We start from the raw sequence: 26,712 nt of genomic DNA on the forward strand, positions 1-26,712 counted from the left end.
CCTAGCATGGCAGAGTGTCTAGTCATGTGTGATCTACACAGCTTTGCGTCCGTCCCGAGAGTAACACGCTGGCGCATCCGTTGAGCTGAGTGAGCTAGCAGGTGCTGCGTCGGTATCGGGCAGCCAGCGGTATCTCTCCGAGCGGTACCGACAAAGAGCATGCGGCCGTCATCAGAGGAAATTCGAGATTCCTCCCGGAAAAGGAGAGACGATGGGACGGAGCGAACTACAGTTGCGGCGGAAGAGAAGCTTCAACTTTAGTACGAACTGTTATCGTATATCAATAATAACCTGACACCTTGCAAGGGTGCACACAGTAAGACAGGAGTAAATAACTAAAATGTACGATATTCAGATGGACTATGGGACGAGCCAAGCTTGAAAACCACTCTAATATCAGCCTGCATTCCTGAGAGCCCGCAGCGCGATAAATTTTCTATATGACAAACAGGAAGAAATTTCGGAATTAGATATCGAGAACACACGAGAAACAGCAATACAAATCCATTCACTGTCTTCCGATCACATGTAAACATAAAACCAAAAAGTGGAGCAGACAGAACGATCAAAATAAGTTTTTGTTAATACTATGAATATCTTGGAAGGAATATAAATTTTTATGCACACATACGACTACCCACAGAGCATATTAAACGAACAAACTGTTCTTAAACACAAACACTACATTGAAAATTTTATTGACATCTTAGATATATATATAACGGGTAAACGTATACAGCCAATAACATGTAATATGCAAAGATAAAATTAACAGCAACGAACAAATCACTAATACATAGAAACTCATAGATTAATAAATCAAAACACAACTGTAATCATATAACATCACCAGTGTTCTGTCAGATAAAGCTGTCAAAAGCAAAAAAACTTGGAAACAGAACAAAATCCCCATAGCTAACGAAAAAATCTGGTCTACAACAACATTAACGATCGAAATATGGAAGTATTGCTGCCACAATCATATAATCACCCCACCTATAAGTCATAAAAACCAAATCATTAGACAGTGACAGCACCTACAGATGTTTTATGGACGCCAAAAACAGCTGGACGTAAGTACTATTGTATAATAACCTGATATTGTCAACAATTACACATAAAAGTAGAAAAAAAGTCAACGAAATCATGTATTATTCGCAGGCAGTCAGAAAATGGCCTTGTAGCCGAAATAAGCCTGTCGCAAACCAATAAAGCACTAAACATTTTAAACATAGCAGCAATTTGGATTTCTCTACTTACGATATATCTCTGAAATTTATACACTAAAACCCTTAAAGAGGGAAGAATGAGAAAGCCCACGACAGTCCCCAATTCGTTTTGTTAGAAGAGGAAAACATCTTCCAGTGCGTTTCCAAAAACAGACATACATGAATTGGTGGGTACGCGTTCAGGGACCACTTTTCTTATTCAAAGTAGGAAGATGGCGACATTAACGGAGTTTTAAACCCTTTTCTACAAGCACGGAAATCCGAAAAAAGAAAAAATGCGTATAAGAAAATTAAGAAACACAAGCAACATGATAATTGAAGACCAGTCTATTGTAGGATTTAGTAACTTAATAATCATGGGACTAAGGAAAATCTGATATGTGAGCCACCTAAAAACGGTGTATCAAACTTATAATGTACAACTTTTCTTCACTGTCGAAAGAAGAAAAACTAGTGACATGCATCCATGAGTAGAATGTCAAAGACATGTCCACGGAGAGTTTCTTGAAAAACATTAGAAAGAGAATAAATGAATAAATACATAGATGTGCGGTTTTCGCCAAGTTATAGTGGACAATACGCTGAATTTCCTAACGTTCGCAAGTGTTTTTTATCGTTTATAGTCGCCGAATTACGACATCGACTTTGTTTCTTTTTTTTCTCTTTCTTTTGTTCCGTTGCACCTGAAAGAAGCTTTCAAGAGAATTTCAACGACATAACACATATGGGCCTTGGTCAAATAGTGTCGAGATGATAGCGCCGCAAACCCCCACCTTCAGCAGAAGAGGTTCCACAAACGTCTGCCCTAATACACCGGATGTAAGCAAGCACGTAACTCAGGTACGGTCCGTGTTTATTATCACCGCTGCCATACCAAGTACTTAAAATGTTGACCTTTAGCAATGCTACACGCTATAAAGTGATTTCGGAGAAACAAAACTGCACGTTGAATTTCATCTGGAGTTAACGACCGTGTTATAAGGCATTTCATGCCTCCAGGAGTCGTCGGTGTTTCCTAATAGACCTCTTGTTTTAATTTCCGCCAGAGATAAAAATTATAAAGATGTTAAGTTTGGTGAGTGTGCAGATAATTTTGCGTTTGCTGAACGCCCATTCCAAAGTTCTCCAAATGTTCTCTTAAAAGGGTCTGTCATTACACGTGAGAAATGGTAAGGACATCCTTCAAGTTGGTACCACACTGATTGCGAATGTCCAGTGAGATCTCTTCTAATAACTGCGGCAACAGCATAATCTAACGAACTCGAGATACTTGAGTTTATTGCCATCAATAAAATGATGTGGGTCTTGGAAAACACGCACCAAACGTTTTTCAACTGACGATTCGTGCTTATTGCGGAGATTAACTTGTCCATAGTTTGTAAACGATGCTTCTTCATTACATAAAATTTTACATATATATATGCTGCATCGCTTTGCACTTTTCGTAGATAACTTTCGAAGAACTGTAACCAATTTTGGAAGTAATTGCCATGAAGCTGTAGATGCAGTAAAATGTGAAGGGGAGAAAATGCGATGGAATGGACTGTTTGTAGAACACTCATTTGGTTGATCCATCTCGTACTTTCGAGACGCCTCTTAGTGACATTTGCATTCTGTGTTACTGTTGATAAAATGTTAGTTTCATTTCTTTCATCAGCTACTCTTCTGTTTCCTTGGTGTATTTTATTCTCCACGCTTCCAGTTTCTAGAATCTTTTTTTGTAATGTGTGAAAAAATGTATCGTGAATGTTGAGCATGATATGGATACCCTTCAGCATACAACCACACTGCTGCTCTAATAGTTTGGCGACATTCGTAATGAACGATATTCAGATTTTCGCCTGTCACAGCGAATTTCTCAATAGCTTTACACGCAAATTATCTGATTGCTACAACAGCAGAACACAGCTGATGGGCTTCAAGTGCACAAATAAACACAAACACCATACCTGAGTTACGCGTTTGCTTACTTTGGTATAACAGAGCAAACGTTTATGGAATCCGTTGTCCTGATGGCAGGACAGTGGTTTACAGTGGTGTTATCTTGGTACTATTTTATCCAGTCCCATACATGTTATGTTGTTGGAGTTCTCTTAGAAGCATCTTTCAAACGCCATAGAAAAAAGTAGATAATTTCATTAGAAAAAATCAAAGTGAATGTCTTAATTCGGCGACTATAAGCGATAAACGTTTCTTGTGAACGTGAGGAAATTTGCCATACTGCCCGTTGTAACATGGCAAAAACCGCACCTCGATGTATTTATTCGTTTTGGATATACAGTGAAGAGCCAAAGAAACTGGTACACCTGCCTAATAACGTGTAGGCCCCTCGAGCACGCAGGAGTACCGCAACACGACGTGGCATGGACTCGACTAATGTCTGAAGTAGTGCTGGAGGGAACTGACACCATGAATCCTGCAGGGCTGTCCATAAATCCGTAAGAGTACGAGGCGGTGGAGATCTCTTCTGCACAGCACTTTCAAGGCATCCCATATATGTTCAATAATGTTCATGTCTTGGGCGTTTGGTGGCCAGCGGAAGTGTTTAAAATCAAGAGAGTGTTCCTGGAGCCACTCTGTAGCAATACTGGACGTATGGGGTGTCGCATTGTCCTGCTGGAATTGACCAAGACCATGGGAATGCATAACGGACATGAATGGATTCAGGTGACCAGACTGGATGCTTACGTTTGTCGCCTGTCAGAGTCGTATCTAGACGTATCAGGCGTCCCATATCACTCCAACTTCACACGCCCGACACCATTACAGAGCATTCACCAGCTTGAACAGTCCCCTGCTGACATACAGGGTCCATGGTTTCATGAGGCTGTCAGTATACCGCCGGCCGCTGTGACCGAGCGGTTCTAGGCGGTTCAGTCCGGAACCGTGCTGCTGCTACGGTCGCAGGTTCGAATCCTGCCTCGGGCATCGATGTGTGTGATGTCCTTAGGTTAGTTAGGCTTAAGTAGTTCTAAGTTCTAGGGGACTTATAACCTCAGAAGTTAACTCCCATAGTGCTCAGAGCCTTTTTTTGTGTAGGTTGAGACCTATATGCTGAGAGGGAGGCATGATAAAATTCTCCTTCACTGTGACAATAGCGAATGACCGATCTCATTCTGACAGTTGGTTCATTCTCTAAGTAGCCACACATAAATTCCAGTCTGTGCTCTAATAACCAGTTGGGAGGAAAACAGTGAGAGAATTGATGAAGTCACGCTTGTGGATGAATGTCGCGCCAGAATTCTTAAATATTTTGAATTTACGTATAGTAATGAACAGCTTATAGCCGAAGTCGCATATCGGTCATTGTTCGTCGTATCGGCGGTTCCAGCTCAAAATTCGAGACACCATGGCAATGCCTTTCATAATTTCCAAAATACCCTGTGTTGTTACTTTGTGACTGGTCCTTATTTCTAAATCCCTCCTCCCGTGTCGGAGCGTGAGTCTCCTGTGAAATACGTAGTTCTTGTAATACTTGTGCCAACTGATCTTGTACTTCCCGGATTTCTCTTTCGTGTTGCGTATTAATTTGATTCTGATTTTGTTTGAATTTTATAATTTGTTCATACTCTTCTGTGTCAATAAAGGCTACTGTTGTTGTGTCATTCAGATCATCATCTACCTTTGTAGATAAGTTAGTGAACTGATCCGAAAGTTCGGCTACTTTCTCCGATAATAAACTAATTTCCTCAGTGTGTTTTTCTGAACCAAGTTTCAGTGTCCATTTGTGTTGAAAGCTTATCTACTATGTCCTTTAAGTTTCCTTGAATTTTTGCAAGTCGCATAACCGAATCGGTAGATGCAACTGAGTCAGTTTTAGCTTGCAAGGTGCCGTGACTTTCATGAACAATAGTATGCAGTTCTTTTATGGATGCTTCGTGATTCTGTAATCCATTTTCATGACGCGAAAAAATAGGTTGGAAATGCTCACAAAAATATGTTTTTACGTCATTACAGACTTTTTGACATTTATGTTCGATTTTAAGTAACTTTGCAGTTAAGTCTTCACGTGCTTCTTCAAGCGATTGTTCCATTCAGTCTAACTTTTGAAGCTGTTGCTGTGTTTGTTTGATTTGTTGCATTAATTGCAATAATAATGTATTAGTGTCTGGAATCCGTTCCTCTATGCTTTCCGGCAGTGCATTTGCACCAGCAACATTCGCATTTTGAAAAGCAGAAGATGTGTCTTGACTTAATTGAGAAAAAGGTAAGGACGCAAAACCGGAATCTACAGTATTTGCAAGATTGTGTCCTGTCATTTTGGATTCCTGAGGCGAGCTGTTGCCGACCGATCGATCGATAATGCTTCCCTGTTCACTAGCTGTTTCACTGTTTACACGATTATTTATTACCTCGTCAATTTCCCTATGCACAATTACCAAATTACTATGTTGAACATTAGTTAATTCATTACACGGTGGCGCTAACACGCTGCTTTCGTCTTCACTCTCATTTCTCAGTTTACTTTTGAGCCTAGTATTACGTTTTTCACACGCCATAATTGTCACAATATTTCACACGATAACACAGAAAAGCACAATTTGAAGAGCAAAATAAGAAAACACATTAAAATAGCACTGAAAATAATATCTAATTTATTGCAAGCGCAGCTGCGAAATACTTGGTGCAAATCTACATGCATGACACAACTGTTTTACTGTACAACAATGAAAAACTACAACTACAAAGGAAATTCTCTCTACAATTACGCGCTAGCAGTAAACAATAACTACACTAATTACTCAAACTACAAGAAAAAATTAGAAGATTCCAGTGAGGCATACTCGGCTGTGTGTCGACATATGTAATGTCCCCTTTGGAAAATTATAAATGACTGTGCTGATAAACCTCTTACGTTGTTTGATTTTCAAACAGCTGAGCAAAACAGAACGTACTCAGACATTTCTCTCTTTACTTATTCTGACCATCACTAAACTGACACACAATATTTTTAGCGCAACGCAGTCTGACTTTCAATAATCCCTACAAAGAATGGCCCTGACTAACAATAACCTATACCTTTCATGAATCACTCACCTCACAAAAATCTTCGTTACTCGAACTACTGCAATACAGCGAGCGCCAATACTGCCAGCTAAATGAAAGATTCTAACTACTGAAGGCACTAACTACTGAAAGGCATAGTTAGCAAATGAAAGATTTTGATAGAGAACAAACAATGTACTTACCTCAATAGTGTTCAAAAGTCATAATATACATATCAGTTCATGACATCCAGTCTTACAAATTTCCTTTTTCTGACGGACACACGTCCAGATCGTCCGCTCTCAAAACTTTGCCATCTCTCTTCCCACATCCACCACTGCTGGCGGCTCACCTCCAGCTGCGCAACGCTACGCGCTGTTCCCACCCAACTGCCCAACACTACAATAGTGAATATTCCAAAAATGCCAACCAGCCAAAGACTGCACACAGCACAGTCAGCGATTTTTATACAGAGCGCTACGTGGCGCTATCAACGTAAAAACCTAAGCAGCCTGCTTAAAACTTCTGCGTGAGCCATGACCTTGTAATAGGAGGGATCTTGTTTCCTCATCGGAGATGTCGTAAGATAACATGGATATCCCCAGATCATATTACAGAAAATCAAATTGACCACATCGCGGTACCCAGGAAGTTCAGGAGGAGCCTGGAAGATGTGCGGAATAGAAGAGGAGGAATGAAGATTGTGGCTTCCAGAAAGAAATTCGAGCCAAGGAATAGAAGTTTCAATGTAGGTAAACTGAAAGATCCACAGATAGCTGAGGGGTTCCAGCTGGAACTCCGGAATAGATTCCAGGCGCTGGAACTTGAGATAGCTGAGGATAAGGACATGGAGGAAATGTGGACAGAAGTTAAGAATACTTTTGTGCAAGTGAGTGAGAGACAACTTGGCTTTAAAAATCGGCTGCGGAGAGATTGGATATCCGAACATACCTGGAGGAAAATCACCCATAGAAAGGAGGCGAAGGGAAGAGTAAATCAGAGCAGGACCAGGCAACAAAAAGCACAGGCTCAAGCTGATTACAGAGCAGCAGATGAGGAAGTGGAAAGGAGTGTGAGAAGAGACCACAGAAGATGGACAGATGAAAAGGCTGATAGAGCAGAACAGGCAGCGTGGAGGGGGGATGTGAAAGAACTATATGATGTCACTAAGATGCTCTCAAAGAAAAGCTTCCAGAGGAACCGACCAGTAAGGAATAAGAAAGGGGAGATACTAACTACACATGAAGAACAATCACGTAGGTGGAAGGAACACCTTGTCCCAGCATTGGTGTAAATGCACCCACGAAAGCAGAAATTCGGATAGCACTGAAGCAGATCAAGAATGGGAAGGCACCATGACCAGATAATATAACATCTGAGATGCTGAAAACAGACTTGGACACCACTGTCGAGTTGTTCCACATCCTCTTAGGAAGATATGGAGAGAGGAGAAACTGCCAACAGATTGGGAACGAGGTATAATCGTGAAAATACCCGAAAAAGGAGATGTTAATAACTGCAACAACTGGCGGGGCATTATCCTATTGTCAGTACCGATTAAGGTACTTTCGAGGATCATTTTAAACCGCATTAAGGGTTCTGTGCAAGCACAACTGAGGAGAGAGCAGGCAGGTTGTAGAAAACATCGAAGTTGTGTGGACCTTATCAGTACTCTCAGAATTATTCTGGAACAAAGTGCGGAGTGGCAATACATCCTCTACCTTTCCTTCATTGACTTTGTAAAGGTTTTCGACTCTGTCAATCGAAGAGCCATGTGGGATCCTCTCGCAAAATATGGCATTCCAACAAAGATTATTAATATCAGCAAGGAAATGTATGAAGTCTATGAATGCCAAGTACTACATAATGGAGAACTAACAAAGCCTTTCCAAGTTAATTCGGGAGTACGACAATGGTGTATTCTTTCGCCAACACTATTTCTTTTGGTGTTGGACCATGTGGTGAAGAGAGAGATGGGGGGACGGAAGAGAGGTGTACAATGGGGGATGCGGTATAGGCTCGAAGATCTAGATTTCGAAGACGACGTTTGCTTAATGGCACAACGATATTGAGACATCGAAGAGAAAGTGGCCAGGTTACAGAGAGAGGCGGAAGTTGCAGGCCTCAAGATAAATATTCGCAGTGCTAAAGAAACGCAAGTAAATTCGACCACCACGAATAGGTTGGCCATTAATGGAGAGGACGTAGTACAGGTCCAATCTTTCCTCTATCTTGGAAGTATAGTCACGACTACAGGAGGTGCTGAGGAGGACGTCCGTAGTCGCATCCGCAAAGCAAATGGCGCATTTGTACAACTGTACCCTGTCTGGAGAAATAGGAACATCTCAAAGAAGACCAAACTCCGGCTTTTCAATAGCAATGTGAAGGCTGTTCTGTGGCATGGTTGCGAAACTTGGAAGGTGACTAACCACATCAAAAACCAGCTCCAAGTTTATATCAACCGCTCTCTCCGGCGTATTTTAAATGTGAGATGGCCAGATATAATGACAAATGAAGATCGTTGGAGGGAGACAAATCAGCAACCAGTCAATATACAAATCAAAGAAAGAAAATGGAACTGGATTGGGCATACATTGAGGAAACCAGATGGAGCTATTGAAAGGATGGCTTTGGATTGGAACCCTCAAGGAGTTAGAAAAAAAATGGTTCAAATGGCTCTGAGCACTATGGGACTTAACATCGGAGGTCATCAGTCCCCTAGAACTTAGAACTACTTAAACCTAACTAACCTAAGGACATCACACACATCCATGTCCGAGGCAGGATTCGAACCTGCGACTGTAGCAGTCGCGCGGTTGCGGACTGAGCACCTAGAACCGCTCGGTCACCGCGGCCGGCGAGTTGGAAAACATGGTCGTCCCAAACAGACGTGGGAAAGGACGATCGAGAGAGAAGCTGCAGAGGATGGGAAAACCTGGAGTGAAGTGAAGAGATTTGCTATAAATCGTACCAGGTGGAGGAATTTCGTCACGGCCCTATGTCCCAGAGGGAACGACAGGAACTAAGCAAGTAAGCACATAAACCAGGGGGAAAGTATAGTAATTCCAATAGTTGCAGGCCGGGGTGGCCGAGCGGTTCTAGGCGCTACAGTTTGGAACCGCGCGACCGCTACGGTCGCAGGTTCGAATCCTGCCTCGGGCATGAATGTGTGTGATGTCCTTAGGTTGGTTAGGTTTAAGTAGTTCTAAGTTATAGGGGACTGATGACCTCAGAAGTTAAGTCGTATAGTGCTCAGAGCCATTTGAACCATTTTTTTGCCAATAGTTGAAGTAGAAATGTTGCGGTTTTGCAAGCGTCGGGTAGGAGCTTTGCCAAGTGTTAGCTGACACTGACTGCTGACTATTTAGGTCACAGCTGCAGTTTACGACACACAAGGGCTTGTTGTGCAGAATGACGAAAGGCAGACCATGCGTGGTAATAACTGCAGCTTATAGGGATGAAATATTGAAGCAAGTGTAGGACCATATTGTAGCTGGTCATGGTCGATGGAGAACAACTGACTGATGGGTGACTAAGGTTTTGTTGGAGGACAAGGAAGCAGGACACGAAACAGTATACCTAGGAGTCCCGTTACAGAGATCCCAGAAGCGTTCAGAACGTTCGAAATTCTGGGGATAGATGTTTTGGGCCCATTTAATCATACACCCACAGGAAAACGTTACTTATTGACCATTTTTCGCTTTTTCTCAGAATGGTTGCCATTCCATACAAGCAAACAGGTACATTAGTGCAAGCTATGTTGAACAATAGGTACTTAAACTTGGTGTTCCTGATATCATAATCATGGATCAGGGCTCTCATTTTATGCCCAATTTCATGAAGCAGCTGTGCAAGCTGCTGTGCATACGCAAGCTTCGAACTAATTCCTTCCACCCTCAATCTAATAGGAGGAAAGAGCGCCTGAATTGTTCGATTTCTAGAACGCTAAGCATTATGTGAGTAATCATCATGACAACTGGAATGTCTAGCTTCCATTGATTGTATCTGCATACAACTCTAGAATTCATTGCGGGACTGGACTCTGACCATATGAGATGATTTACAGCAAGAGAATGCCCTCCCCCTTTAATGTAGTGAAGCCTAGGGGTAGGAGAAACTATTATTCAGTCAAGAAATTTTCGAAAATTTTACATGGTGTTTCTGAGAGAATGAGTAAAGCGAATACAAAGGCTCTCGTGTGTCAGGAACGTCCAGGACGATGTTTGGCGGAGTCGCTGCAGTACCAAGTGGGACTGTGGGACATACAGAGTGAAGTAACAAGAAACGTGTCGGGCGTAAGAACTGTTATTCAGAGCAATGACGCCCACCATTGCTTCTGAAAGGCGAAGTTAAGACACCTTTCAGCTACAGCTTGAGCGTCCAGAAAGCTAACCAGTCAAGAAAATCAGGCCAAATGAAGTCATCTTCATCCTACAATGGCAAACACACATGAGACAGTTCTTGTACAAATATAAATCTCACCCAGTGGCATGATCTACTTGTATCCAGTTCGCAGCCAACCGAAGTGAAGGTTGGATCTATGTCTGTCTATCCTTTGCTCATTGAGACTGTGTTCAAACTCTGATGGAACAGCGAGTCAGACCAGGAGGACATTGCCACTGCAAGCTGCAGTCCTCCCATTTGAGACAAGACTTATGCAGAGCTCTGTGTGACATCCATCATCGCGCTTTCTGGTGGCCTAAACAGTGGGTCCATGGATTAGCCACAATTGCTATTGCAGAATGGCGTGCTCTAGCTGCCACCTGCCTTCTTTTCCTGTAGACATACTCTGACGCTGGGGCCTTACTCCTGACAGAGGCCGCAGTGTTACTCAACCTGACTTAGAACGCTCCATGCAGAGCGAGTGGGTGATTACTGAGGTGCCATGTACTATGTTAGTGGAAGTGCCCTGGTTACCCACTGCCCCGAGCTGCTAATAACATAGGCAACGTGGACAATACTGATCCAGCTGCAGCCAACACATCATGATGTCACTGGCGCTGAGTACACATCTCAACCACTGCATTATCAGAGACATTGCAGCACGTGCAGGTATCAATGCATTCCAGCATGGCTAATGCCTTTCGGCCTGCTGATACTGCTGGCAGCCATGAATGAAGACAACTGTGTATTTTGGAACAATAATTGCTTGTTTGTTAATGGTGGTTTAGCAGCACCTTTGGGTGGCGAGCTGGCCATGTCTCACCAAGCTATGGCTCACTCATGCCTAAGCGGTACAGTCTGGCCTGATCCTGACATCAGTTACTTGAGAATGTTATGTAATGTAGCGTCCAGTCGCTGAGTGGTTACATTGCTGTTATTAGCTAATGTGATGACCACAGCGTCCTCGATTACTGGAAATGAATTTGGCCTCTGTGTTGGCCTGTCACAGCTGATAACATCAGTACTAACTACGTTTTCTCGTGAAAATTCTACTGTTCTAAAAGCAAAGTTTCCTCTCCGTTCATTGTTTATTGTGTTTTAAAATATGAAAATATTTTTGAAGAATTTGCTAGTGAATGATTATTGTGTTTTACTGTTCTTAAGTTTCAATGGGGCTGAGTGGGTACGAGTGCAGCCTGGATTTTTCCCAGATTTCCACCTCTCCTCCATCATTACCCCTTCCCCCTCCCCTATCCATCTGAGCCAATTGCCTTACATATAAATAGTGAGAAATTCAAAGATTGAAGATGGGATGTTATCCTATCGGGTGAGGCATACGAGCACAGCCTCCATGGCTGCCAGATTTTTCATTTATATTCAGGAACCTTATCGCCATATTATATGACCCAAGATGGCTACCTCTATATTTATGTCACACTTGTGTTTTTCGCTATATTTTATGACCCAACTCCTTGATGTTTCTCCAACATATCCTTGTCTGAATTGATATAATTTACGACTCAGTATGGCGGCCACTATCAAAACACTGTTGCCTAAGACGTTAAAAACACTCTACATGCGTCTCCAGCACTGTGTTAAATATAAAATGGCATGAGATGCACGATAATTTGCTTTTTAAAAGCACATACTGGTGTATTGTAACTGTTTGGCGTTGTTAAACATGAATCAGAAATTTTCGAAATAATAGCCACTGTAAGGAACTTGAGCCCATAGCAGGCAACATTTTCGTGATTCATTTTCAAGATCAGTATCCAAAGACATATGTAGATTATTGTATATACGAGACTTTTAATGTTTAAGCAATTATGGCTGTGTGGATGTTTTAGGACAGGATGCGACACATGCGTTATCTTCGAAAAAAGCACCACGTCAGGAGGTCCCCTATGTGCCACTACTACTGCACTGACAGATGCCCCCACATAGGGTTGTATGTCACCAATATAGGCTACACGTAATAACACTTCGAATGGGTCGTTGTCCTAATGTTATCACCCATCCTTATGTCCCTCCCAGCAGCTATTCACTTGTAGATCGGCAGGAGGCTACTCCCCTGCACTTCAGTGATAGTTTGCTGTCCTATTATTATGAATCATTCTGTTCACATAGTGCTATTGGCTAGACTGGCTGGAGCAACTCTGTAGTGCTAGGCTAATAGCGAAAATGTCCTCTCTACATCCAGCAGTTATTGACGAGACTGGCTAGAGCTACTCTTTAGCGCTCAGGTAATGGCAGTTACCCCTCCCCAACTCCCATGCTTCACAACCAGAGGAAAAAAATTGAATTTTCCCACTACCTTTTGAATTACCCAGCAATTTTTGGATTTACAACGAATAGGAGTAGAGTGTTGTGTCTAAAGCAAAGGGCGACATGCAAAATAATCAGTCTTCTTCAGAACAGATCAACACAAGTCTGTGCTACGTAGTGAGTACTAGTGATAGATTACGGTGAGTCTGCTAACAAAGTGGCTAACATCTAAGCTGCTATAGAAGCGGGCTCCATCAGTCGGGCAAGGCGCTTATGCCATCTTCCCGTAGAGGCCACTGCTGTCGTGTTGTCGTCCTAGCGGAAGGTCGGTCAGTGTGCGATTGGCTGAACTCTTCTCATAGCCTCCCCTTCTGTGTCGTTCCCGGCTGGCGTGCCGGCGCTGACCTTACGCCCTAACATTCAACTTTCCTCCATTCCTCAGTCCCCGTCCCCCCCTCCCCCCCAAGCGACGGACCGTCGTCGTATATGGGGCACGACAACGGAGGGGCAGAGGGGGGGAGAGGGAGCAGGACTGTGGACGCTCTGATGGAGTGGAAGCTGTGGCTGCAGGGGACGTCAGACTTCCGGTCGTACCCCGCCATCTGGCCTGCGTTCTGGTGGAAACGTCCTCCGGAAACCGCCCAGAAGGGTACGCTCGTCCACTTCCTGAGACCCATGCCAAGATGAAGGTATCGACCGCTGCGCCGTGGGCGGATCCAACTCCATCGGTAGGACGAGAGGAGGCAGAGGAGGCGAAGGTTCCGTCTCCACGGGGTCGTCCCGCGGTGTCGTGATGACACCCTCTGGTGTCTGCTGTGGCCGCGCTGTCCTCAAGGTCCGTGAATCTGGGGAAAGAGTTACAGAAGGATCACTGTGCACATGACTGAGGCGAAGTTGATTGTGATGGCGGTGCTGCAATCAGTATGAGCCTGAAATGAGATACATGCATGCGCCAAGTCGAAGAAGTATCTCGCCTCGCGCCCACCGTCTGGTGCCGCTAAAAACCCTGAAAAACACAATATCATGCGGTGCGAAGCGATACTGGCGGCCTTCCTTCGGCGCCGGATGCGGAGGAGGGTGGAGCAGGTGAAGCGGTGTCCAATGGCGGAGGCTGCGAAGCAATTCCGCCGGCGATGGTCGTCTCATGGATGTGAACGATAGGAGGCGAGAAACACTTGCAATGCTTGATCCCTGGTGTGTGCGGTGCGAAATTTGGCCATCTACTGCTTGAAGGTTCTGACAAAACGTTCTGCTTCGCCGTTAGACTGTGAATGGAACGGTGCACTAGTTAGATGCTGTATGCCATTGCTTCCATAGAATGTTTCAAATTCAGTTGACGTGAACTGAGGGCCGTTGTCCGACACCATGACTTCAGGCAAACCTTCGAGACAAAAAATAGAGGACAACGCCTGAACTGTGCTAGTGACGTTGTCGAGTTCACTAGCACAGCATAAGAGTCTACCACAATCAACCATCGAATGTCCCAGAAAGGTCCCGCAAAGTCTATGCGCACACGTTGCCATGGTGATTGCGACTTAGGTGACGCAGAGAATTTTTTTGGTGGAGCGGACCGATTTTGCGCACATGCATTACACTGTGACGTTATCTGTTTTATTTGGGTGTCCATACCCTGCCAAATAGAGTCTCCACGCGCTAACTGTTTCGTACGAACAATTCCCCAGTGTCCTCGGTGAAGTAACTGCAATACTTCTTTTGGCAAATGTTTGTGGATCAACACACGTGACTGTCCACTCATTTTGAACAAGACTCACACCTTGCTGTATAGAGAGGCTATACCGACGTGCAAAGTATCGGTGCTCTACAGAGTTATTTATGCTATGCAACGAGCGAGGCCAAGATGTGCCAATGTATTTTAGTAAAATGTTTAAATCTGAATCAGGTTCTGTGGCCTATGCAATTTTCCTATAGCACAGAGGAAAAGATTGAAGCCATTCAGAATCCTGAGCATCGATGTGACAACAAGATGCAGCAGAAGCGTCAAAGTGTGTAGCAAGGCCAATCCTCAGATGTAGCGTATCACAAGACACAGCGACTACCAGGTCACCAGAGGTTTCCAATGGCACGAAAGCTGTCGTGTGTCTCATGATCAGTGTCCTGACGTCGCTGCAGCTTTGAGCATTAGCCAGAAGCCCGTCGACTGTGGCCAACACTTCTTCCAACTGCTTCCGGACAGCAGCCAATACTTCTTGCTTTCGCTCTCTACAAGCTCAGTCCCTAGCTATATCGTACTGTGTAAAAAAAATTAATAAAAGGTCTCAACAAATGCAAACAAAGTATTCAACATTTAACGCAGAAAGTACTAGCAGAGGCCGCAAAAGAGCAGATTACCCAGCTGTGATGCTACTGAGGTTGGTTATCGCGCGGGATAGACAACCATCGTGACAGTCATACATTGGCAACAGCTTCACCTAGCTGAAACATCATTCTGTCAAGCTTCATTGTGTGTTGCCGATGGTCGATTTTGGCGCAATGCTGATGCAAGACATCCAACCCCAGAACTATATCTTAGCGCTCACTTATATGTGACACAACTTATACACGCAGACTGAACAGAACAGCACTCAAACAGAAATCTATGTCCACTAACCACAATGGCCTGACTGTCCTATCCAACATCCTACGTAATTTATACTGTGGTGGGTTGCACTGTTTCTGATTCACCTACTTCTATTATTATTCATATATTTCTCTACTATAAACAGAAACATGTGCCCCTGTGTCCAGTAATATACAGCATAATTCTACTCTCCTACTACTCCTTCCATTGCACTTTCCACCTCTGCGTAACCTTCGTAGTATCAAAGTTTACAGGGAATGCCCATAGGTGGACATTTGGTTCCCTCTGGCATTTAACGCCTGTTTTTTTCCCGGTCCACTACCACTGAAACTACTGGTACCATTATACGGATCTCTGCCCTTTACTTCCATTGTTCTGTAGCTGGTGACATTGCCTCTGCGCATGTCCTGTCTGCGCATACCCATAACACCTTACATCAGCCGAAAATACCCCCCCTCTGCCTTATAATCTGGTCAGCACATCAATTTGTTCGCATTCTGCTACCAATCTCACAGCTTCGCGAAAATCAATCAGAATTCCTTTTCGCACTCTTACTAAAATTTCTGAAGGTAATCCTTTTAAAAATGTGCCAAGCACTCTTTGTTCGGCGTCCTTCAATATTACTCCATTCAATACTGCATCCTGTACCAACTCATATGTACAACCATTGATCTTTCTTACCATACATGCAAATTCTTTCACCAACCCTCCTTGCCTCTTTACTACCATACCTAATTGCTCTTGAAAATGTCTGATGCTGTTCTGTTTTCTGTACCTTCATATTAAACCCTTCTCAGACTCCTGAAATGTCTTTGTTCCCTCAGGAGTTTCCGTACATCCCATGTAAGCCTTTGCTATCCTTGTTTACCTTATTTTTTTCGTTGTTAAAAGCTCCACTTGGGTCTAGCCTCCAGCTCCGTAAGATTCTTAAGATCCTCAACTAATGCTTACACATCCGCAGTCGATTTACCCGAGGAAGGAGCAGCTAGACCTGCGGCTGACAAATCTATATCTCGCTATGGCGACTGCACTTCTAATTGACCTCACAACTCCGTATTAAAAGCTGTTAATTGGGCTACTTTTTCCAACAATATATGCATTACGTCTGGCTCTGACACTCCTTGTGTTCACGACTCTGCCATGTCGTTGCCCTTTACTCATTTTGAAACATCGATACATTATAAAAACAACAGAGAAAACATGTCAAGTTAATTGTTGCATCAAATCATTAACCACATCGACTTCTTGCACTATTTGACCATGTGCCCACAATGCTTGCATGTGAAAATTTGCTCTCAAATGGTTCAAATGGCTCTGAGCCCTATGGGACATAACATCTGAGGTCATCAGTCCCCTAGAACTTAGAACTACTTAAACCTAACTAACTGAAGGACATCACACACATCTATGTCCGAGGCAGGATTCGAACCTGCGACTGTAGCGGTCGCGCGGTTCCAGACGGAAGCGCCTATAACCGCTCGGCCAAAGCGGCTGGTCAATTAGCTCTGCTATTGACTCTCTACAGGGCGCTGAATGGCACAGAAAATTACACTGTGTACATCTAACAGGTACTTACGAATGCTATTTACCATTACCTCTAACTCCTGACAGATCCACAGATTCCTTACTCTTAACAAAAATAACTTTCCACACAGCATGGTAGTCAAGCTTTCTCTCCATCACAAATACACTCTCCAAAATAAACAATAAAATCTCTTGACTCACCACACTGTTGACTGTAGGTTCGGGCTTCACACTGAAAAGACAATGCCAGCAATTCTGACACCACTTGTAGTAGCGTCAGTAGCTGGGTATGTTGGATGTTCAAAATGTGTGTGAAATCTTAAGGGACTTAACTGCTAAGGTCATCAGTCCCTAAGCTTACACAATACTTAACCTAAATTATCCTAAGGACAAACACACACACCCATGCCCGAGGGAGGACTCGAACCTCCGCCGGGACCAGCCGTACAATCCATGACTGCAGCGCCTCTGACCGCTCGGCTAATCCCGCGCGGCTACGTCGGATGGACGCCAGGCAGCGACAGGGGAAACTGTCTGCAAATACTTCATTCTCTTCGTTAATACATCTTGACACAGCCCATTACAGTACTTGGCTGAGGAATGCTGCTGCCTCAGGTCTTGTCGACGACCAGGACTGCTGATGGAGTGTGGTGTCAGTCAGCCATGGCCTTCGTGACGCAACCTTCTTTGCAAGCGGTGCCACTTCAGCAGCCTCTCCAAGCCCCCCCCCCCCTTATGCCTTGTGATATCAGCATTATCCCCACCTCTACTCCCCACGGTATTAGCAGGCGGCTGACTGGTATCGTACCAGGTGGTGACCCACTGCCCCCTTAGTGTTTGTGGGTACTACTATGACACATTGGCCCACTGTAGCGGTGGCTCCAGGAACGAACAGCTTTAGGGAGGGCTGCTCAGGCGTAGGTGCAAACTGCAGTTCTCGAACAGTATCCAGTACAGTAGCTGGGCGACACAGCCCCTCTGGTAATAGAGCTGTAGTACTAACAGAAGTGATTTTAGTAAAAATGGCTGGCACATATGTACTCTTCCACACTCTACGTGTTTGGCTTGTTCTACCCTTTTTAATACATGCATTAAACACTTCAGCGGCCACCAGTGTGGAAAGGCTTGTGTCACATTGCTGCTGGAGTACTGCTACATTAACTATTTCCACACAGTAGCAGGTTGGCCTGTCTTATAACACTATGATAGTTATATTTTATATCGTGAAGCTCAACAACTGTGCTCACCTGCAGCTGGCACTGCTGCAGTCCTCTCTCTAATTTTGTACATTTATGACCAAATATGGTTACTGTAGTACACTCCAGTACGAAAATAACTGTCCAGATGGTCATCCAAAGACAGTGTCCTACAGCAGCAATAATAGTGTTTAGCATGGTCATTACAAGTACAAAAATATCACATTTTTGATGAAAATGTTTAATCATTGTTGTTAAATAGTCACCTGATTGATGACTGTGGAATGCAACTACAAGACACCATCATGGAACTCAACACAGATGCATTGCATACACTTCATAAACTCAGAGCAACATCAAATATAGATGTCACTCTAGTAAATAAGCCAGTGACATACCATGTGAAAGCATTAAGAGTGAAATGACATTGGGTGATCACAGTATCGTACACTTTATCCCAACTTAAATGGGAGAATCAAGACACCACAAAAAATATGCACATAAGAGCGAAACATAACTGGGAAGAACTGAGATGGGTGTTTTATTATTGTCCAGGCTGTACAGCACTGAGTGCTGCTATAGACTTTAAAGCACAGGAACTTACACTGCCTATACATAGAGCAATGGAGGCACTGGTACCTATACTGAGAGGTCCTTCCAGAGGAGTACCTTGTATCTATACTGAGAAAATATGACCGCCAACATTTTTGTCCACACTCAAGAGAAATGATGACAAGGCAACAGAAAGCTGGTAATAGTCAGCTGCCCTAGTAATGGAAACACTGGTCCCTGACAATAATAGCAGGGTAAAGGGTGTTCTGCTGCACTTTTGATGCGACCACTACGGTCACAGGTTCGAATCCTGCCATGGGCATGGATGTGTGTGATGTCCTTACGTTAGTTAGGTTTAAGTAGTTCTAAGTTCTAGGGGACTGATGACCTCAGAAGTTAAGTCCCATAGTGCTCAGAGCCAGTTGTTTGCACTTTTGATATAAAATTGATATGAAAATTAACTAAATTGTGGCAGCTTATTCATTTATGAGCTTAAGCTATTGTTCTCCTGAGTGATTTTTCATGTAACTCCCACCCCTGTTTGCCTCAGGGATCCCTTAACCTATTGTTCTGTTAATTGATTTATGAGCCTGTGGGGATAATCCGTCCTGCTCAAAAAAAAACCACCCCATACCCTCCCCTCTCCGCCTCTCGCACAATCTAGAAATTGGCAAGAAAAAGACTCAATCTGTGCTGGAGAGGAAGGCTCTCAAGACAAAAAATTCAAATCAGTGTCAACAATATATTGCTGCATAAACCGTACTGCATCGATCCCACAAGCAATCGGTTTACTGGAAATATTGAGGCACTTCTGATTGATTGCTTGCATATTTGGCAGGAAATATCTCATCAAACTGATTGACTGTGTGCCAGAAACCCTTTGAGTCTCAGGCACTGCATTGGGAGGCGCCAGTTGCCTGCAGAGAAATGCATGGTACCAGACGTCTGCTTACTTAGAAATTTGATACCAGACTCACTTCCTGTTTTGTTCCCAAACACAGATTTCCACAACACGTCAGTGGAAGCAGTTGCTCTATGTGCTTGCCCTGCTGTGTAGGTACTGACAGAATTAGTTCACAATAACACCAGCAGAGGACATTGGGAGAAGCAACCACATCCACTCTCCTCCCTTCAGTTCCCTCCTCCCTTCCCCCCTTGCCCCTCCAGTTACTTCTTGCTGAATAAAACATCAGGCGGTGGCAACTCTTTGGTATTGATACCTGGGATGTTCCTGTCAAAACACATGCTTTGTCTGTCTGTCTGCCTCTCTCTCTCTCTATATCTCTCTCTCTCTCTCTTTCTCTCTCTCAAGTTACAACTTCCTGATCAGCGAGTGTCTATCACATGCCATGGAAAACACACTAACGCCGCTTTTGTCATGAACAAAGTACCGGATACCTGGTAAATTCCCCAGCCCTCCCCAAAATGCTGGGCTGTGGATGTCTTGGAAATGGTCCATTTGCACTACCCCCAACCTATCAAACTGATTGACGAATTAAAACTAAATTGATACCCTGGGACAGTGTTTCCTTACTTTCTAGTGGTGGAGACTAGGACTGGTACAGTTTTCAACAAATTCTAGGGATACTTGGGATTAGATCCCGCAACTACCTAGTTTCCAAACTCTACTCTTCCCTTGTCTGGACTTTCCTCTCCTCCTATTGGTAGGTACTGGCACAGTTAGGTTGTGTGTGTGTGTGTGCGTGTGTGTGTGTGTGTGTGTGTGTGTGTGTGTGTGTGTGAAATCTTATGGGACTTAACTGCTAAGGTCATCAGTCCCTAAGCTTACACACTACTTAACCTAAATTATCCTAAGGACAAACACACACACCCATGCCCGAGGGAGGACTCGAACCTCCGCTGGGACCAGCCGCACAGTCCATGACTGCAGTTAGGTTGTTTGGTGAGAAATCCATTACGCTGGAGGTAGCTGAAAATGGTGAGAATTTCAAATTTCATTTGTGCTATGTCGTTAAACAATTTACAGGAAACATGGCATGGGTTTGACTGGAGTGAGCTCGCAACACCGCTATTGGAAACCATAAATTTATCAGTCGGAATTTGATGTCGCTATTGGAAGTGGTGCTATATAAAATGATAGTTGTAATTTGAAATTTCTGCGGGAATTTATGCTGCCATGATTGTGTAATTCGCAATCACATAGACATCTGCTAAGTGGAATTTTTAAAGATCTGTAGAATTCCCAAGTTTTTGTCTCTGCTACACCAAAAAGAGGAAGAAAGGGAAAGGGTCTACCATATTATAGGATAATAACAACAACACATCTACCTTAATTTAAACAAATACCACTCCACCTTTCCGCTGCAAAACAGAGTCCGCTATGATGTACTGACCAGCACTCAACATTACACACAGCAGCCACTGGACTTGCATTCGGGAGGACGAAGGTTCAAAATCGCGTCTGGTCATTCTGATTTAGGTTTTCTGTGATTTCCCTAAATCGCCTCAGGCAAATACCAGGGTGTTTCCTTTGAAAGAGCACGGCCGATTTCCTTCCCATCCCTCCCCTAATCCGAACTTTTATTTCGTCTCTGGCCGGCCGGTGTGGCCGTGCGGTTTAGACGCTACAGTCTGGAACCGCGTGACCGCTACGGTCGCAGGTTCGAATCCTGTCTCGGGCATGGATGTGTGTGATGTCCTTAGGTTTAATTAGTTCTAAGTTCTAGGCGACTGATGACCTCAGAAGTTAAGTCGCATAGTGCTCAGAACCATATTCCGTCTCTAATGACCTCGTTGTCGATGGGACGGTGAACACGAATGCCTCCTCCACCACAGCAGCCGTCACATGAACAGGGCACTTTGTAAACACATGCACTTAAACTATGATCCATTCCATGGGAGTTGCCCGGTTAGATGTCAAAGATAATGGACACTTCCATGGGCCACTGGCGCAGGTGATTTACGCGCCCCACATCTCCCAGGATCCACACGCAGGCCGCACCAAACGCTCAGAGGCCGGAGAGACCGACGCCGTGACCGCAAGAATTCAACAAATGAATTTACATTGGGGTGGGGGGTCAATAATAGTCAAGCACAAACACTTACCATACTGAAACTTCTAAAAATTTCCACGTAAAAATCGGAGATTACTCGCAACATACGCTGTCACAAAGGCTGGCCAATACATACCGAGTATTAGTTCGTTTTTCACCCGCCAAGAAGGCGACACAGTTAGGTAAACTGCATACTCGTAGCCTGCCTGTCCAGTTCGGGAGGTTCAGCAGCGTCTCGCGCCTTAAGGGGCCTGCACTCGATGATTATTTATTGACAATACTAGCCAAAAAGAGGAAATGGGTCCGAGAATGGTTAAAAAAAAGGAGCGACTGGCCACATGTAAAATTACTAACAATCAGAACCACGCATCTGAAAGATGTCCACATGGACAGAGCCCTTTGCAAACACATACACATAAAATACGGTCGATTCCGTAGGAGTTCCCATGGTTAGATGTCAGAGATCGAAGAAACTTCCGTAGGCCACTGCCACTGGTTGTCTTCACACCCAACTTCTCCTGGCATCCACACACAGGCCGTATAGGCCGTACTAGATGCTCAGAGGCCGTAGAGACTGCCACCATGACCGCAAAGCAGTCAACCGATGAATTTATTTTGGAAGGAGGGAGGGGGAAGGGGGGGAGTGAATAATCGTCCAGCGCAAACACACGCCAAATTGAATCTTCTCAAACTTCCAAGTAAAAATCGGCAAATTCTCCCAACACACGCAGTCGCGAAGGCTGCCCCAACAAATATTGAGTATTACTTCGCTATCCACCCGACCAGAGAGCGACACGGTTAGGTCAACTGCATGCTCGTACCTAATCTGTACACTTCGGAACGCTCAGCGGCGCCTCGCGCTGAATATTTATTGACAATACCAGATTGTCAGACCTTCAATATATTGAAGCAATCTTGTATTATCGATAATATAGGCAAAAGTCGTTAGTTGTTGACAAAGCAGATTTACAAGGCTAAGATGTCGAACACCCAAAAGAAAGCATGTGCTGCAATTATATTAGCCACAGCTTGCAAGCAACAGAAGACGGCGAAAATGAGGAAATGAGTCTGAGAATGATTGAAAAAAAGGAGCGACTGGCCACATGTAAAATTACTGACAATCATAACGATGCATCTGAAAGATTTTATATTTTTTTCCGATGAGTCCTACACCGTACCGATAAAGCAAGTTACTAATGTTGAAACGAGATAAAACAGAGAAGCAAGATACGTTAATGAGAGAGGCAATCGCAGTCAACGATAGATTAGGAGTAGCTTTGAGATTTCTGGCGGAATGTAGGTCATTCGAATGCTCGAAGTCTAGTTCTGTAATATTAGCAAACATAACTATTAAAATTCTGTGGAAACCTGTGATTATATCTGCCTGGCAAGAATATGTCCAGGGAACTGACGTAAAACACTTTTTGACGTTTTGTAGTAATTTGGTGAAACTGACATGCATTTTGGAGACCTCTTACTAGTCATTGCGGTTATATAACGTATTTTTCATAGTGGAAGCGTTTTTCCAAACTGCTGTGTAATGCACCCTATACAATACTGAAGTATGTAGTGTCGTAGAGAATCCTCCGTTGACCATCCTAAAGTGGTACATACAATGACTACCCTTGCTAATCCGTGTTAAAACTGTTTTATCTTAAAAGATCACTTGAAAAATTATGTCTGAGGTATGGTATGAAGAAAGGCCAATTGAAAACAAACAGAGCACTCTAACGCCGTGTGGCTGATACGTGAGGCTCTGTCACAATCTGAACGAAGAATATTGTCAAACTGTCAATACTTGACTTCACACGTTCTGTATGTATTGACAATACTGAGAATGTTTTGAAGGCCATCAATACTGCTCGTCAATATTTCTGGTACTCACAATATACCAGTACGCGCCCTCAGATATTGATGGTTTGACAATATTAGTCAACAAGTGTTGGCCCTCTTAAGTCGGAAATATCCATTCGTTCCAGCCACGCACTACCTCCACCACACGCCCGTACAGCAAGCGGAGTCATCCTTGGGAACCAGCCACATATTTATCAGTGCAATTACACTTAAATATTACTATGGCAATGCCAATCTGGTAGCATTCGACTATGAGATAAGTATCGGAAATACCACCTCATGACGACTGGGGTCTGGGAATATCAATTTCCGACGTAAATCTCTATCGGTCTTTATGATTAGACATAATTTTCCACGTAAAATCTTTCACATCCCTACTGCTAGATATGCATTGAAATCACAATTTTCCACATAAAAATCCGAGAATCTAATCGTTTCTTACGACTGGACCTATAGTCTGTTCAGTTCCGACCCACATCATCTTCTTTGCACGGTCGGAACACTGACCACAGTGAGTTTACACTCCAAAACATACACTTCTCGGACAGGCAGTGCAGTTATCGTTTATATGTGTACATCGTCCGAAAAAAATTATAGACTGTCAACACTCAGACCAGCTAGACGTTTCGATTCTCTTCAGTGACATTTAGATCTTCCAGCCAATCTGATTCGAGAACAGACTGCAGGCATTTTCAGTCAGCCCTTCCGGTAGGTGCTGCATACTGCCAAGACTCACTCAACAAGTGTTGTAAAGCTCAGGCGTCCGGTTCTGTGAGATAATCTACAGCGCTCCCGCGGACGAAAGGGCTGGAAAAACATGACTGATATGGGTTGGTGTACTGTAATAAACATCGCAGTCGACAGTGCGACAAAGAACATGTGAGAATCTGCTTACGGGAGCCGAGGAGAGGACGCTCTGCATATCCATGATGTTACTGCCATATTGCCTGACATATTTGTGAACTGCTCCACATCCAGTTGCACCCTTGCACTGGGGTATTGTGCAGGTGCTTACAAAATGAAAGCTAACTTTACGTTCCAGCAGCATAACGTTCCCGACTAGTGTCGTGATTATCACTTATAGGTGTATAACGTCCGAAAAATTATCGCATGTCCACACTCACAACAGATGGGTGTTGTTCCGCACGGTCTACCATAGCTTCCTAATAGCACAAAACTCCCGCCGCATCCTCTTTATCACATATTTGTCATGGAATAAGTGCGTAATTACAGTTATACAGGGTGTTACAAAAACGTACAGCCAAACTTTCAGTAAACATTCCTCACACACAAAGAAAGAAAATATGTTATGTGGACATGTGTCCGGAAACGCTTACTTTCCATGTTAGAGCTCATTTTATTACTTCTCTTCAAACCACATTAATCATGGAATGGAAACACACAGCAACAGAACGTACCAGCGTGACTTCAAACACTTTGTTACAGGAAATGTTCAAAATGTCCTCCGTTAGCGAGGATACATGCATCCGCCCTCCGTCGCATGGAATCCCTGATGCGCTGATGCAGCCCTGGAGAATGGCGTATTGTATCACAGCCGTCCACAATACGAGCACGAAGAGTCTCTACATTTGGTACCGGGGTTGCGTAGACAAGAGCTTTCAAATGCCCCCATAAATGAAAGTCAAGAGGGTTGAGGTCAGGAGAGCGTGGAGGCCATGGAATTGGTCCGCCTCTACCAACCCATCGGTCACCGAATCTGTTGTTGAGAAGCGTCCAAACACTTCGACTGAAATGTGCAGGAGCTCCATCGTGCATGAACCACATGTTGTGTCGTAATTGTAAAGGCACATGTTCTAGCAGCACAGGAACAGTATCCCGTATGAAATCATGGCGGTGAATCGAGGAAGTACAGTACATACTGACGAAACTAAAATGAGCTCTAACATGGAAATTAAGCGTTTCCGGACACATGTCCACATAACATCTCTTCTTTATTTGTGTGTGAGAAATGTTTCCTGAAAGTTTGGCCGTACCTTTTTGTAACACCCTGTATAGTGCTAGTGTCTTTTATTTATGTTACGTATTTTCTTGCTTTCTTGCACGAGAGTCGTCGTATACCACAACAGGAATAACTGACACTTATTGTAGAAATAGTTACTTAGAAGAGTAGAGCTAACTTCTACAAAAGCATCACCTCAGTTCCTCCCAGGCGTGTCATCCCCATGAGATGTCTTGATTTCGACACTTCCCCGAAATGACTTAACAGATCTTCCAGTCAATCAGAATTGAAAACAGACTGTAGGTATTCTGCTCTTGGGGTGTCGAAAATAAATGGATCAGCCTCCAGATTTCACCACGAGTGCTGCGTCATCATTCATTGAAGTGACAGATAGTGGCTACTGGTATATTCCAATTTACACTCTGTTCTTGTGGTTCAATGGGACAGGGAGTACGTTGGATCCAGTAGTGACCTGTTGCATGTAGTTTGAGATCCTCAGTGTACTTCCGCTACTTAGAGCCATCACATCAGAGAGAGGAATGGAATGGAACGATTTTCATATACTTAAAAAGAATATGTAACGGTCCTCGTTTACAGTCCTTTTTGTATCATTTTTCCTCAGTTTTATATGTTTTCCATTAATCTCGCAATTTTCCCAGGTTTTTCCGTAATTTCAACGCATTTTACCCAAACCATTGCCCTCCAAGACTTCTTGCGTCAGCAAAACGTCTCATAGCGTCGATCTCATGTTGTTATCACCCAATGACATTGCAGTAAGAATTGAGAATTCTTGTATCATTGCTAAACCACCACCTTCCTTACTTGGCGAACGCTATATACATGTGCACATATTGTGAACCCTGTTACACTGCCTGCATCACTTGACACAAATACTGTTTCGTAGTGTGGGAAATAGCCAGCAGGAGAGAGGAGGTGCAAAAACTACATTCCTAAGACAAAATGTTTATAAATCCCGTAAGATTTTAATGTGATTGACCATCTCCCCTATGTGGATGGGAGTCACAAAGTATTCTCGTAATCGTGGGATAAAATCAGAGATTGAAAGATCTCACCAATACCTTTGATGATTACCACAACAATAAACAAATCATGTCTATAGCAACACCCTGTCCTCTATTTCGAAACAACCTATTGGCCAAGGATCCTGAGC

The sequence above is a fragment of the Schistocerca cancellata genome, chromosome 4, assembly GCF_023864275.1.
Source record: "Schistocerca cancellata isolate TAMUIC-IGC-003103 chromosome 4, iqSchCanc2.1, whole genome shotgun sequence".
In the NCBI taxonomy this organism is placed as follows: domain Eukaryota; kingdom Metazoa; phylum Arthropoda; class Insecta; order Orthoptera; family Acrididae; genus Schistocerca; species Schistocerca cancellata.